Source organism: Podarcis pityusensis, assembly GCF_964106645.2.
Source record: "Podarcis pityusensis genome assembly, chromosome: 4".
In the NCBI taxonomy this organism is placed as follows: Eukaryota; Metazoa; Chordata; class Lepidosauria; order Squamata; family Lacertidae; genus Podarcis; species Podarcis pityusensis.
The window spans coordinates 72,431,422-72,447,288 of NC_138027.1; the positions used below are offsets into that span (position 1 = coordinate 72,431,422).

General features: G+C 40.6%; 1 long non-coding RNA gene across 1 annotated transcript; it reads left to right on the top strand.

Moving 5' to 3' along the window:
- Positions 1–10,650: 10,650 nt before the first annotated feature.
- Positions 10,651–11,684, top strand: LOC308474912. Its single transcript, XR_013985034.1, has 2 exons — positions 10,651–10,727; positions 11,526–11,684. It is a non-coding gene; the product is annotated as an uncharacterized lncRNA (long non-coding RNA).
- The last annotated feature ends 4,183 nt before the right edge of the window (positions 11,685–15,867 follow it).

A 15,867-nucleotide genomic window follows, 5' to 3' on the forward strand; every position in this document is an offset into this window, starting at 1 on the left:
ACCAAGCAACATGTACAAAAATTCGTATACTGGTGAAAATAACGTTGAAAAATGCACTGTTTTAGCGGTAAATGCTTTGCAAAAATGCATTAGGGAAAACTGCTGTATATTTATCCTAAATGAAGGGGCATTTTCATGAGGACTCCTCCCTCCCCCCCCCCCAAGTTTGCTAACTGATATGGAAATGCAAAAAACTGAATATAAAAGTGAAAAAAGAGAGAAACAGAGAGAAATAAAAATTGATAAATTCTTCCATCCCTAAATGTCTATTTTCCCCTTCAGCAAGGCTTGAAAGTGCTTAACTTTGGTCCTAGTTTGTCATATTTAGAAGAGAAGTCTTGCAAAAAAAAATTAAATCAAATGGAGGAGAAGGAGGAGGAATATGTTGAAATTGTAACTTTAAGCACAAAACACAAACATTCCTCTTCTTGGGATCATTGCCAGCACTTTACTCTCATTGTACCAAATGATTTTGTGTATGTTTCTTGGTTCCTTTATTGTCAGTTAATTTACAAAGCATCTGCAAATGAAGACTGAGGATGTAAACTATATTAAGCTGAAGCTTCTCATTTCTCTGGAATCTATAAGATAAATTTAAAATGAGATTAGGATCACATCTTTAGGCATTTGCTTCATGTGCTTTACAGTTCTTATGTATTTATCAGCTTCTCATTGAAGAAGTCCCTGGTGTATTTTTTAATCTCATTTCAGTTCATATTCTTTCAATTTTCAGTTGATATGAAAGATAGAAACTTAAATATGATTTGCAGTTGAATTTAAAGAAGCTGTGTTTTCTTTAGGCAGACTAAACTTATGTAAATAAACTATTTTATCCCAAAACAAGAAGCAGAATAATTTTGGTGAGGGAAACCTTTGCTGACACCTGGATGGCGGCATAAAGTTGGGAACCAAAACAAAAAATGTTAACATAATTGCCATCTAAAAACAAACCATCATTTCCAAATGGCACATGGTTAGTGTAGGTTTTGTGCTGGTTACACTACACCCTAAACATTGCCTTGTGTTCTGAAATGAGAAGAGTTTAGAAAGAGAAATGTACACCATAATGTGGAACTGTCTACAGATACAATCAAGGGGGGAAATGTTATAATTTAATGCAGAATCAGGGTTGAGGCTTACAAAACCATAGCCATATTAAATGCTGCCTTCTGTTCTGAAGGCACCACGTGCACTAAATGATTCAAGGTGGGGTCTGAATGAACAGAGGTTGCATTGATTTCCTATCAGGCAAGTAGCCTTGATCTTCCTAGGGTAGCCAATGAGGTACCCTTCAAATATGGTGGGCTACAGCTCTCTTAAACCCTGACCACTAAGCCATGCTGGCTGGGAGCTGGTGGGAGTTGTAGGGCATCCCCTCCCCCAAGGTTTTATATATACAGTGGTACCTTGGTTCCCACACTTAATCCGTTCCAGATGTCCATTCCAAAACCAAAGCACTTTCCCATAGAAAGTAATGCAAAATGGATTAATCCATTCCAGACTTTTAAAAACATGGATTTTACTAACGAGCACCATTGATCCATAAAACGAAAGCAATAATCAATGTACTGTACTATAGAATAAATAATACAGTTTTGTAGATGATTAAAAATTGAAATTTTTTTTTTCCTTACCTGCACTGATGGTAGTCATTGTTTGGATGGGAGGGGGGCTTTTATCCATTTCCACAGTCACACAATCAATCAGTCAATCAATCAGTCAGTCAGTAGCTGAACTGGGTTCCACACAGTCACAAAAACAAATTAACTGAAAAAGCCTCGAAAACAAAAACGCAAAATAAATAGCAAAAACAAAAGCATCAAATTTATTTATTTTTTTTTAAAGCAATTTATTGGGTTTTACAATAAAAATAAACATAATAAACAATATAACATTTATCTTAACATATTTTCACATTTTCTTTGGACTTCCTCACATCTCCCGCTCCCACTTTCATCGTTGTAACATTTTGTCAGCAATTTATCATCTTATTTAAATTCTTATATCCCTTCTATATTTCATAATCTTATAATTCTCGAAAGGAGCTAAATTTTCACAGTCTTACTTATTTTCTTAAAAACTTCTAAATTTAGTGGTGCTCAGTTATTTTAATCTAGCATCTTATTTAGCAAAAGCATCAAATTTAATCCATCACAGAAATCTGTTTGACTTCCGAAATGTTCGAAAACCAAGGCACAGCTTCTGATTGGTGCAGGCGCCCCAGAAACAATAGCCGACAGCCACATTGGATGTTCGGCTTCCGAAGAATGTTCAAAAACCAGAATACTTCTGGGTTTTCGGTGTTTGGGAACCAAGGTGTTTGAGAACCAAGGTACCACTGTATATAAATAAATATCCATATATTAACTCTTCTAGTCTAGTAATGCCAGTCAAATTTTGCAAGTGTGATAGCCTTAAACCCATGCGAAAGTGCAGATACACAGAATGTGACTTGCAATCCGAACACAGCAAGGGGCCCAGACACAAATTTTCTACTCTTGAAAGTCTTGACAATCTAACTAAACAAACAAACAAACAAACAATACCAGGTCTGAGTCAAGTGCACTTGTAAGGCACATTTGACACGGACACAAAACTAAACCTTTCATGTCATTTGCCCAGTCCTGTGGAATGCTCTTCCAGTAGATACTCAGACACCTGTTTAAACCTTTAAACGTCGGCTGATTTCCCCCCCCCCCCCCATGTTGCCAGATTATGAAAGAATGAAGAAAACATCTTCTGTAATAGCTGGTGGAGTGTGATTTCAAATTTTCATTGTATACCTATAATAGTCATAATCCAGTATGATGGGTTTTTTGGGGGGGGTCAAATTGCGGTGTACGAGTATTTTTTAAATAAATGCAATTAATTTATTAAAAAATAATCACTGCAGTTATGGGTACATTGCAAAACTGGGCGCAGTACCAGATGTTCCTGCGGAGTGTTGCGGCTCTGCACTCTCAGTAGATTCTATCAATAATCAAAAAATTATATTGATTATTGGTTTAATCTACAACTACTCCATGATACCGGATGGCTTTGCACCAGTTTACACCTTCCCCCCCCCCCTTGACGTTCAGCTCTAAACAACTCTATAATGTGTGCTGTTTTATTATCTTTTAATATTTCATTAAAGGTGGTTAAAGAAGACAAATCAGTGATGATGATTCCTGCCAGAGGAAAGCCTTTGTACTAGTTGCGGTACCTCTGACAAGTCTGTGCACACAGAAAGCCTGCCTTTGATGCGCAGAGTCTGTACAGCAGCAGCCATATTAATGTGCATTTCACAACGGTTGCTGCACTCTGCTACTACTGCATGCCCCCCTTACCACTGGCACAGTAGGACAGGCTATTTCCATTGCCTGCAATATTACATTTCACATTTCTCCTTGAGGCACAATTGCAAGCTACCAAGTGGTGCTAAAGCAAAATATATTAAAAATGTCATGAAGCTTTGTGCTGGGTCTATGATCCTATCGCCGAGTCCCCTAGGATGTGGTGCCAGCACAGTAGCTAATAAAATCAGACGGTAAAAACTTTTTTTAGTCATCTGGACCCTTCCATCGCTGGTTATGTGAATCTTCTTAAAAATAAAAAAAGAGGGGGGAGAAATCCTTCATCGCTCAACATGTCCTACATATGTCGCTTTAAAACAACCAAGTGTTATTGTTCATTACAATTTTTCAGCTGTTACTAAACAGAGAACATTGCAGAAGGGTGGGTTATGAAGCACTGCTAGTCTTGAGCATTGATTTAATGGTTGCAGTTGACCAGCATCTAGATTGTGGTTTTACATTCTCCAGAATTTGAACTCAGGCCATTTCTTTTTGTGCTGCTACTCTCGGAGCAGGAAGTTTTGCTTATTATCTTTCTAATAAGCTAGTCGGTTTCTTGAAAAGATGAAGAAGAAAAGAATTCCAGTCAGCTTGATTTGGAAGAGGTGCCCGATTTAAAATATTAAAGACTCGGCAGAATTAAAAGCTACAAAACAACAATATCATTGAATTCAATAGAATCTGGAGAGCATTTTGATATATAATTTATATAAGTAAATTATTTAGTATTTATGCAAATTAGCCCATTATGAAGAGCCCCTGTGTTGTGAATGGCACTTCAACCCATGTACCCATCAACTGCTAATAAAATAAATATTGAAATAAAATATGTTTTTAGTTCAGACTTATGTATGTAGATGGCATCAAGCGGTAGAGAGTGTATTGGAGCACAAAGCTTTGTTTTTTACCGGGGGATTTTTTTTTTATCCGGGGGATGTAATGAGTAGAGCTTGTTTCAAGAGAATTCTGGCTTGAATTTTCTATATTGCATATAATATCAAGTTACAGTCTGCCAAACAGCACTCCCGTATCACCTCTGTTCATTCCGGTGGGAGTTACACATTAACAGCGGATAGAGCACAATGCCAGACAATTGCTTATTGCAACAGATGCTGTACATACATCATAAGCAATTGTTCTTTTTCTCGAAGAGAAAGAGGAAGTAGCCTCATTTTGCTAGTGTGGAAGGAATGCGTTGTCAAGAATCTAATCTGAAGTTGGACTTGAACACAAGCCCTTGATTTCCCAGAATGCACCTGGCCTATAAATCAACAGGAGTCGCCCATGCTGAGTGGAATAAGATGGAGAAGAGAGATAGCTCAATGGCAGGGCACATGTTTTACATGGGAAAACCCCCAATTCAGTCACTGGCATATCTGAATATAGCTAGGAAAGACTCCTGTCTGAAACTCCAGAAAGGTGCTGTAAGTCAGTGCAGGTAATACTGGGTTGGATAAACCAATAATTTGATACAACATAAGGCAGCTTTCCATGTTGCCTCTCACCTTCCTGTCTCAACTTCTGATTAGTCACAGGCAAACACATGACAGACTCCAAGTTTGTCACTTTTCTAGCTTGCACTGCTCTTCCCTGTGCCCACCATCAGGAACTTTTCTGAAAACAGACTTGAAAGCTGGTAAGCCTAGCTGTAGGGTGAATCTACACTAACTTTTTCAGGGACAGGATTCCAACTCTGGATTGATGTCCTGTTAACAATAATGGAAGTCATAGAATCATAGAACTGTAGAGTTGGAAGGGATCCCAAGGGTCATGTAGTCTTGCAATGCAGGAATCACAGCTAAAGAATCTACGACAAATGGACATCCAAGTTCTGCTTTAAGACCTTCCACGAAGGAGAGTCTGCCACCTCTAGAAGAGACCGTTCTACTGTTGAACAGCTCTTACTGTCAGAAAGTTCTTCCTGATGTTTAGTTGGAATCTCCTTTCTTGTTTCTTGAAGCCATAGACTCAAGTCCTACCTCCCAGAGCAGAAGAAAACAAACTTGCTCCCTCTTCCATGCGACAGCCCTTGAGATATTTGAAGACCAGTGCAAGCTTGTTCTTAACTTGCAGACGGAGAATTGTATAATCTGATGCTTCTTGGTAGAACATCATGTAGTAAGCATCTTTCGTATAGATACCATCATTATTATTTCTTATTCTAGATAGATACATTTATTATTATAAGATAAAGAAATAAATACACAAGCCCACAAAATGGTGGTCTCCACCATGGGAAGGAAGACTTGGGACATGAAAGATTCCATATGTCGATAGGAACATTCCATTTGGAAGACAGGTGCTTAATCAGTTGAAACCGAATCGTAAAAGCAGGGATGAAGGAGAACACGTTTTTGCCTGGAGATGGAATTTGAGAGCTGGGTGGATGAGCTAACTGTTTGCATAAATTGCACAGCACTGGCGCTTTTGGAGCGGACACTCCTGCTAACGCTAAGTCTCACTGGGTAGTATAATGAAAAGGAAATAAATCTTTACAAGAGGACAGAAGTACATAATGAAGATGGGCTAAAACTGTATTGATGATCAAATGCTATCATCGAATCGCTAGCAGAAAGGATTGCCCTTTGTCACATGCCTAAGGCACTGTTCTAAATGAACAGTAGATAGGAGAGGGGAATTCTGTAGAGAGTGTAAATTATATTCTCTTGATAATATTTTATCCTTCCTTTTGGCTGTAGAATACCCAAACAGTATACATGAGAGGAAAGGAAGACAGTTACGTGGATGGAAGTATAGCTTTATTTCTTGTTGCTGAAATACAGATTCTCTGCTGCTATGTCCAGACTTTTATAAACTATCACCTGGATCCAAGTAATTACAGAAATCTGGACTTGTAGTTTTCAAACAATAGCAGGTGCAAGTGTACACACACAAACAAACACATGGGAGTTCCATGAAAAAACTTGCTTGTGAAACTCAAGGACAATGATGTGTCCTTGAGTTTTATCCTGTGAACCACCCTGAGACCTACAGGTGTACGGTGGTATACAAATTTAATAAATAACCACAACAACAATCTACAACTTGTCTGGAGTTGAAAAGACACCGTCTGCTGTAGTAGCAGGAAACATAAAAGTCCTCTGCTGGAAAACTTGTAGAGTTACTACTAGTCACAGTAGACAGTTCTGGGATAGGTGGACCAGTAATCTGAACTGGTAAAAGGCATGTTCCTGTGTTTCCTTAAATAAAGGTCAACCTTGCATCTGGCTGTTCTGAGAGATTGCAAAGGATTCCTGAGAGGAGCAGGATTAGTAAGGAGATTTTTCGCCTAGTCTGCCTACATGAACCCATCGCCGCATGAGATTTGTGGTTGAATTAGTGGTTCCCAATTGGTGGTCCTCAGACCCAGAGGGTCCACGCAGCCTACCCAGAAGGTCCATGGCACATACTTGTCAACTATCTGGGACATGCCATTGGGGGGGCATGCTTTCCCATGGGTCAGAGAAGACATGCATCCCCGTTTTACACTGGGACATGTTGGAGGGTATTGGTGGCACATTCACATAACAAAAACTACAACCAATATATCAACATTATTATTTTTTTCAAAAGTAGAGAGTCCAAGACTTGGCTTTTGAAGAACAGGGAGTCTGCAGTACTTAGCCAGTGGGGAATCACTGACCCAGATGATGTCATTAGGAAGAGACTGCTTTGCTCAGAGTTAAGTTAGCGGTTGTCAAGCACTTGAAGAAATCAAACCTGATTCAGCTCTCCTAATAATGCATGCTGCCAGAAATGGCAGAATCCTGCCACCGACTACTTAACAGCACCAGATTCAGCAAGCTTAATAGCTCATAAAAGTCAGAAAATACCAGGAAGTGCATAGCAGCTGAGTTAAGGTCTAGCAAAGGGAAAAGTACTTGACTGACAGAACAAGCTGCACACTCCAGCCCCAGACAGAATGGAACCATTCAAAACAGCATCACCAGAGCAGTTTGATTTCTAGTCCCCTGGAATGTGGACTAAGTGGATTAGGCACTTCAATCAATTCAAAGAATCCTCTGAATAAAACCTGAAGTTTACCAAGATGAAATCATGATGTCAGCAAAAAGCTCAGTATAGGAAAGTGTTAGAAGCCTTTCACGGGGAAGGCAAATGTACAATTCCCCAGGAAGAGACACTGTAGTCCACAGTTGCTTCCTGGGAACATATATATATTTTTTTAACATTCCTATGCAGTCACATGGACTGTATTGTAAGCAGCTGTAAATATCAAAATGTCAGAAGTCCTTAAAAAAAATTTTTTTAACAGGTCAAAGTAGAATCAGTTTTGTACATACATAAAACCAGCACAGGTTGGACTAAGGTTGATCTCTGCACCCCCCCCCACCCCACCCCCAGAAGCTTGAACGCTTCCAGTAGAAAGATTTCCCATAGTCTACAGTCTAAAGAACATCCCTTCAGCTAGATGATGTCATCAGAAAGGGACGGCTTTGTTAAGAGTTAAGATAGCTGTAATAAAGCACTTGAACAAGTCAGACCAGTCTCAGCTCTCTTAATAATACAGGGTCCAGCTGCAGAAAGCATAAACCATGCCACATGAGTAACGGGGCCTGAAGCAATCAGGAAAAGATCTGCCCCACACTTTCATATATATTACAGCGAATCCAGGCCAGTAAAACATGTGTGTGCCATTAACAGTTGACAGTGGGCACATTTTCTTCTCAAGTTCAAAAAAAGTGACTTGGCTCTAACTGGTTGGTAAATATGTGTTTATATGCATAGTCCACTTTAAGAACATATAAAAACCAACTGAAAATATCCCAGATGTTAAAGCCTCAACACCTCCCTACTGGTACAAGACATCCGAAAGTCAGTCAGTACGAAAAGATCTTGCTAGGCTTCTGAAAGATACACGGGCTTGTGTTTTGGAGATTATCTCAGGAGAACCCTTACTTACTATATTTATATGGCTGTCCAATAACCAAAATTCTCTCAGTAGCTCACATAAAATAAAATGCAAAACAAAACATACGTACTATAGACTCAGGTCATATCCACACTATACATTTAAAACACTCTTATGCCACTTCAACAACCGTAGCTTTTCTAGTTCTGTGAGCTACAGTTCTCAGCATTCTTTGGAGGGAAGACATGATTGTTAAAGTAGTACAAGAGTACTTCAAATGTATGGATTTGACCACAGTTGATAACTTTGAATTGTTTTGAATAAGTGTGTCACTGGACAAATATGGACGAGGGTTTGCTTCATCTCATGTTCCGTCTACTAATCAGAGCAGCAAATGAACGATTAGCTTTCTTCCCATGGGAAACCTCATAATAATTAAAGTTGTGTGGAGGGAGTAAATATAGAGAAACCCTGCAGTAGTCTCTGTGCAAAATTATTTCTGGATCAAGCTACAACCCACAAGTTACTGACTGATTACCACAAAACATTTTATGACATTATTCCAATGTCTCTCTCTCTCTCCTCTGCCCCCATTTTCCACCTAAATTAGTACCTGGGTTTCTGGCTACAAACTCATTCAGTAGTTCACGAGTGAATTTCATCCCCACTGCATTTGCATACTTCCAAAATCATTATACAGAACTGCTTAACAGGTCAAGTAGAGCTCCAGATAGGGATGCAGTGGCAGGAAGCAAGATCTAGATGCTGATTTACCTTGATTTAGCATATCAGAGGTATGTCAGGAGTTAACAGGAGCCAGATGCAAAGAAATTAAGGAAGGATGGGAGAGCTCTTGGAATTTAAAACGAACATCCTCCTACCACTCTAGTTCCTGTTATGACACCCAACAGGTGATATGTCCATCACTTACTGGGCCTCGTCTGCACTAGACATTTAAAGCTGTATCATATCACTATAAACACTCATGGCTTCCCCAAAGAATCCTGGGAAATATTACCAAAGATGGCCTCTCCCTATTTGAACCAAACTGGACCCTGCAAGCATCCTCTGTGGCTCTTTGTGTGCCTCCTCCAAGAGAGGTCCAAAGGACAGCAACATGAGAATGCGCCTTTTCTGTGGTGGCTCCTCACTTGTGGAATGCCCTCCTCAGGGATCCTTGCTTGGCGTCTTCATTGCAGTCTTTAGGCACCAGGCAAAAACATTCCTCTTCTCCCAGGACTTTGGCTAATTATAGAATCTATGGCCTTTTAAACTGCATAAGTCACCATCCCTGCACACATTCACTATGTGCTGATTAGGGTTGGAGGGAATTTTTTTGACTCCATTAGTGCTGTTCTGTTGGGAAAGAGCTGGCCTGGTTCAAAACATTTTAGTCAGGCTCCAAAGAGCAAAGTTTTAAAACTTCTGGTCTTGTTATTGTATCTCTTAACTTTGGCATTGAAGGCAGTGAAGGATACATGACTAGGCAGGGCCATAAACAATTTTCCTCTGCTTCTATTTCCATTTTTCAGAGTTATTTAATAAAACAGGTAGATTTCTCATACTTTCAACACTTCCTCGCTGCGGTTTTGCAAAAGTAAAGAAATTAAATGCCAAAGAATTTGTTTAAAGTCATGCTAATATTTTTCTGGCAAAAACAAATGGCTACGTTAACATGCTTTTCACTGTCTTCCACATTTTCCATTTGTGCAGTATTTTTATAAATAGCCTTCTTATTTCTGTTAGCCATCCACAAACTAGCTGACTTAACACACTTTATGAAAACATCAGTTTAAGTTTATTGTTTAGAGGTACATACTCTTCTCCTCCTCCCCCCCCTTTTTTTTTACTGCTTAGCAAAACACATAGGAAATTAACAGTCTGTGACCCAACAACTGGCAATTCATAAATTCATTAGATTAAAAAAAAGGGAGAGAGAAATGACTAGCAACATTGCCGTACCATTTAATAGGTTTCCATCTTCTAATTTACATTTCTGTCTGCCCTGGCAAACATATTACTTCATTAAGAATTTCTTTTTCTAAATGGGAGAAATTTTAATGACTTCTTTTATTGATTGTTTCCATATGCAAGTAGTTATCTTTCTTACAAATGGAAATGAGACCCAAAATTGCAACAAATGGGGCCAACCCTCCGAGTGCACGTGTTCCCCTTTTGGAGAAAGTACACATGCCTGATTGAATTAACTTTAACCTTTCTGTCCATTGAACAGGCATTGTATAATGTGGGGGGCTTTTAAACCCGTTCTCGTTAAATTTATTTTGAATTGCTGAGAACACTCCATCACAATTTTCGGCAAATAAGCTCCGATAATATTAAACACCTGGTCAGCCCTGGGTCCCCAAGGGATCCAATGCTGCTGTGTTTGACCTCTGATCCTTCTGCAGCAAAGTTCAGCCTTTGTGATCTACTCCAATTGTGGCAGGAAAGCTGTTCTGAGGGAAAACACCTGTTGGTGGGGCTGACCCCAAGCCAGTGCATGGATGAAAGGAGCCAGCTGGGTAAAATGGGAGCAGACCCTAGGGCAGGTGTTTCCTATAGCACCGTTCAGAGAAAATGAAGAGAAAATTGGGCAGGGGGCGGGGAGAAGGACATAGAATAGGGGGTTGAGTTAGGTGCTCTCTAGAAACCTGTGTTGGGTTTTCATCTTATGTGGAGCTTCTCAAGGATCATGTTTAGGAAACGAAAGAAACATTGGCTTCAAACTTCCAAAGGCTCTAACAGCATACTGGGATGATTAAAAACCACGACAGTTTAAGGAGTACAAAAAGCAGCTATTTTATGCATGGATGGCCATTTTAGGCAGAATATCAGGCGCTTCCCTCTCCATCCTCTGCCCCTTTTTTGTGCCTTTGAAAAGGCCAGGGTGCCTCCTTTACAGCTTGAGAAAGTCGAGCCACTGTTCCTGCCCCTCCGCCACCACTTTTGACAGCTTTAAACGTGACATAATCTGGTTTGCATCAAAGGTGGGCAACATTGCTCCGAAATCAAACTCTGCGACTGGGAAAGGAAAAAGGGGTAACTGCTTCCTTAATGAAGCTGCTGTTTTAATGCTGCCTTTATTTTTTACGCCACTGGGTCATAATTGACCTATTCAAATACAGCAGCCCCTGCTCCCATTCAGCATTCGCTACTCAAACATCACATTACTCATTTTTGTCAACGGCACTGCCCAACGATATGGTAACGAAAGGAAAATATTTAATCTGGCCCTTTATTTATTAAGTGAGTATCGTGAAATAAGATGACAGCGCTGGAAACCCAACCCTGTTTAAATTCTTCCGTTAATTTCTCTGCAGGCCTTTCCCCCCCCCCTCCCCCCGCCCCTTCCTTAAGGTCGCTTTAGGATGCTGGACTGGAATGTCACTCACTGGCACACTCAAGAGCTGTCAACACACCTCCATTCGCTGATGAGAGCGCCTTCAGCTGGCCCCAATAAAACCCTTCCATTTCCTACAGTCTTCAGGCTCTGGAGTTCTCTAATATTAAACAGCCAATTCGGTCCATTTAAAAGGGAGGAGAGAAAGGAAAAGGGAGGGGGGCGGCTGTTTCTGAGCAACAGGAATTCAGCTATGACTTGTCAGAATTCATTTCAGCTGTGACCATTTACAGCCTTCAGATCCAAATTGCTTTCCATCATTTTGGCTGAGGCAGGATTTGTATGCCTATCCCAGACGTAAAGGTCAGCGCAGAATGTATTGTGCAAACACTCTCATTAATTCAGCCAGATTCTTGGAGGGGGGAGAGGGGAGAGGGTTATTGGCAAGCACAGCGGCACTAACAATTTGCCTTCATCTTTAGCCCAGCGTTATGGGCCTGATAAAGACCAACATCTGAAACCGATCACTAGAGTGTGTGTGTGTGTGTGTGTGTGTGTGTGTGCTTGCTTCCCACCGCAAGCCATATCAAAATACAGTATAATAATGAGACATTTACTTCTGCTCTTGCATTTAAAAGACAGAGAGAGAGAAAAGGCCTCCACCCCAAAAGCTGGAGAACAATTTGCAATCTATTTCCAAGATGACGGAGATAGAAGTGGGAAGAACACAAGTACTTTAAGTAACTTCCTCACTTTTCCCTAGTCATACACTGGGAACAACTGACACCGAATTGCATTCACCCTCCTGGAAGTAAATGCAAGTCATCACTTCACATCAGGCTGTTGCTATGATTTCTGCCAGGGCTGATAACAATGTCCTATTGTTGACGAGCCTCTGTCAGATCCCCTTAGCAGTGAGAATGTCAAAGTGTCAAGTGTTTTTAAGACTGGAAGGTAGGAGACAACCCACACCAATTTCACTCAAGAGCCCAGAGGGTTGAATTCCACCCCCCCAACCCCCCGCCTTCCCCCAAAAGTCCTCACTACACTCAGTGACACAGTGATCGGAAGCTGCAGCCACTGGAAAAAAAGAAAAGGCATTTTTAAATATTATACTACTGCTGAGGGAGGGGGAAAGCCCAATATCTTTGCTTGTGCTTTATAGCAATCCCAGCATAACAATTAAATTAAATCCAGACAGCAGGGCTGAAGTTCTTCAGGCTATTTATAGGTAACTGTTCTTAGGAAACAGCTTTTGGGCTGTCTAGAGCATCCTCACACCACAGCTTGGCTCATGTTCCCCCCTGTACGGTGAAGCATGTTTTCCTCTCTTTTTTATGGTCGTGGAAGGAAGCCTGAGCCAGAAAGCTCAGCAACCTGCTTTTTGACATTCCCATCGGATCTAATGGCACAGTTCTGATTCTGTTCTCGGAGTTTACTGTGGCACTTATCACCACAATGTATTAATGTCTTCCAACTGTGAACACTCCCTTTGGTAGTACTGCAGCCATCTGTTAAGGCAGCATCCATGGTATAGGAAACAACACGACAAATAGGTTATAAGGCATGGATAACATTTACCATGTAAGAAAAAGATATCCAAGAAGGCAAATATGTGTAATGCTGGGTTCAGACAGATCTGTTCATCCCTTGGATGACGGCAGTAGAAACTCACAGGTGTGAATCAACCAAGGTAAACCAAGCATCACAGAAAAGACACACAAAATACTAGTAAATGGATATTATTATTATTATTATTATTATTATTATTATTATTTCATCATGTTTGGAAAAAGCAAGCAGTGTGAAAACTGGAGTGCTGTCATCCCTAACCCCTAACCCCTTGTAGTAGTCTTTATACCCGCTCCATGGAATGCCCTCCCATCAGATGTCAAGGAAATAAACAACTATCTGACTTTAGAAGACATCTGAAGGCAGCCCTGTTTAGGGAAGTTTTTAATGTTTGATATTTTATCATGTTTTTAATATTCTGTTGGGAGCCTCCCTGAGTGGCTGGGAAAACCCAGTCATATTGGCGGGGTATAAATAATAGATTATTATTATTATTATTATTATTATTATTACTACTACTACTAGTACTACTATTATACTTAGGGGGCAGGAAGAGTGTGCTTTTGGTGGCTCGGTAAGTTCGAGCACACTCTTTGAGCATTTCAAAGGGTGAAAATAATAATAATGGGTGATACCCACTTAAGCCATATGCAGAGTAGACTCACTGAAATCAATAGGCTTAAGTTACTTAAGAACGTTGATTTCAATGGGTCTACTCAATAATGGGGGGAAGTAATTGGATGATTAACAGACACAATAAGAAAATTAATCAATTAACCAATTAACCTAAAAGAGAGCTGGTGTGGTGTAGTGGTTAGATTGTGGAACCTAGACTGGAGAAGCTTGTGTTTAAATCCTCACTGGGCCATATAGCTCAGCAGATGGCCATGTAATGGTCATCTCTTGGTCTGATTGGCCTGTTGTCAAAATAGAAAAGGGAGAGGAAATATGCTGCCCTGAGCAACTTGGAAGAAAGGTGGGATAAAAACAGAAAGGAAGCATTTTGTCCAGCTGTGCTGAGGGTGCAATGAAGACTTGCACACCCTCCTTTCCCAGTCATACTTGGGCCTAGAGGGACATCTTGCTTGGTTTTCTGCTCCTCCCCTCCTCCTCTTTTCTTTTGTGCTAACAGCATGAGAAGAAAGGGGCACATCTGTTGTTGTTTTTAACTGTACATTTTTGACAATTTCAGAACATTATGCGGCTTGGGACCAAGACACCTAAAAGATCATCACACCCTTTATATACCCAACCAATTACTGTTCTGCAGAAAAGGGCCACTTGCAGATACCACTTCACCAGGAGGTCTCTTCCATACTATGTAGCAATCAGGCTTTTAGTGTGACAGCAACTATCCATGGGACTCAGCACTTTATATGCGTTATAACACTGTGGTGCTAGATGGCGCTGTGGAGTCCTGTTTTTCACCAACAAGATTTCCCTGTATGAAGTTTACAACACGTTTTACAGAATCACTTCTTTGATGTGTCCAGATCCAGCCTTGGAAATTCCTTCCATTACATATCAGACAGGCGCCGTCTCTATTTTCATTTCGGCACCTATTGGAGACACTCCCTTTTTCAACAAGCCTTTTAAGTGGACATTTTGTAATCTTGCCCGTCTCTGCATTGGATTTTAAAGTTGTTTTTTTATATATGTATTTAATCACTGCATCGGTTGGGGACATTTTGTGGGAAGTGATTCCTAAATAAAATAAAATGGCAACGCAGTCTGTTCTTGGCCACGTCGCTTTTGCTATGCAGCTCTGGAGCTAGGCTTTTCTTATAGTTGTTTCTCTAGCATTGGCTTGAAGTGGCCGCTGCTGAGGAACTCTCACCACTGCTAGTCAGGCGGCAGCACCTGCGGAGGCAGTGACGTCGTGCTTCGAGGGTGTTAGCCTGGCAAATTTCATCAGTACTAAATTAACTCCAAAAAATCTTATTAGAAAATAGCAACACCATAAAAGGTCCTTGCTTTCGTGTTATTGGAGTCCTCGAACGGCTTTACCAAAGAAAGTCATCAGCTTTCAGCACCGCCACCCCTTTCAATCAGGCCCAGCTTCTGGTTTCTGGCATTAGCAGTCTGCCTGTTGCGATTGCAAATCTGTTCCAGCTACTGTACTGTATGGGCAGTTTTAAACCTGGCTTAAGTCCCAGGGGTGAGCCTCTACTTTCCATGTCACCGAGCGCTGTGTCTCTGCTTAGTTTCTTCACCTGTGGTTTAATCATCTGTGTTACACTTCAGTATTCTCGCAGTGTCTCGCTGAGTACTAATCCCACTTGGGCCCATTACATAAAATTTTATTCACTATTTAGCAAACTGAAAATAGAGGCATTTTTCAGTTTGCCGGTGTTAATGAGGATCATGGAGGGGAAGGGCAACATACATCCAGTTTTCAAAGTAGTTCCGTTTCTTACTTTCCAAAGCCACTGTCTCACCCCCCTCGCTCTAATGTACTCCGTAATATTTTAACAACTCCTTCGGCCTTCCTAGTTTTTATCTCCTTAGCCTGTTAGTCACAAAGAAACTAGTACTGTCTTGGATATTCTTAAAAAAAATAATACTTACCATATTTGTATCCCACATATTGTCCAAAAGGCATAAGACAATCTCCATGAGATCTTCTCATTTGAGCTTCACAACATCCCTGTGAGGTAGAATCCCTGTGAAGGTTGGGTGGAAGAAAGCAACTTACCCAATACCATCCTGGAGGCAGCATGGCTGAGTTGGGATTTGAACCCAGGTTCCTT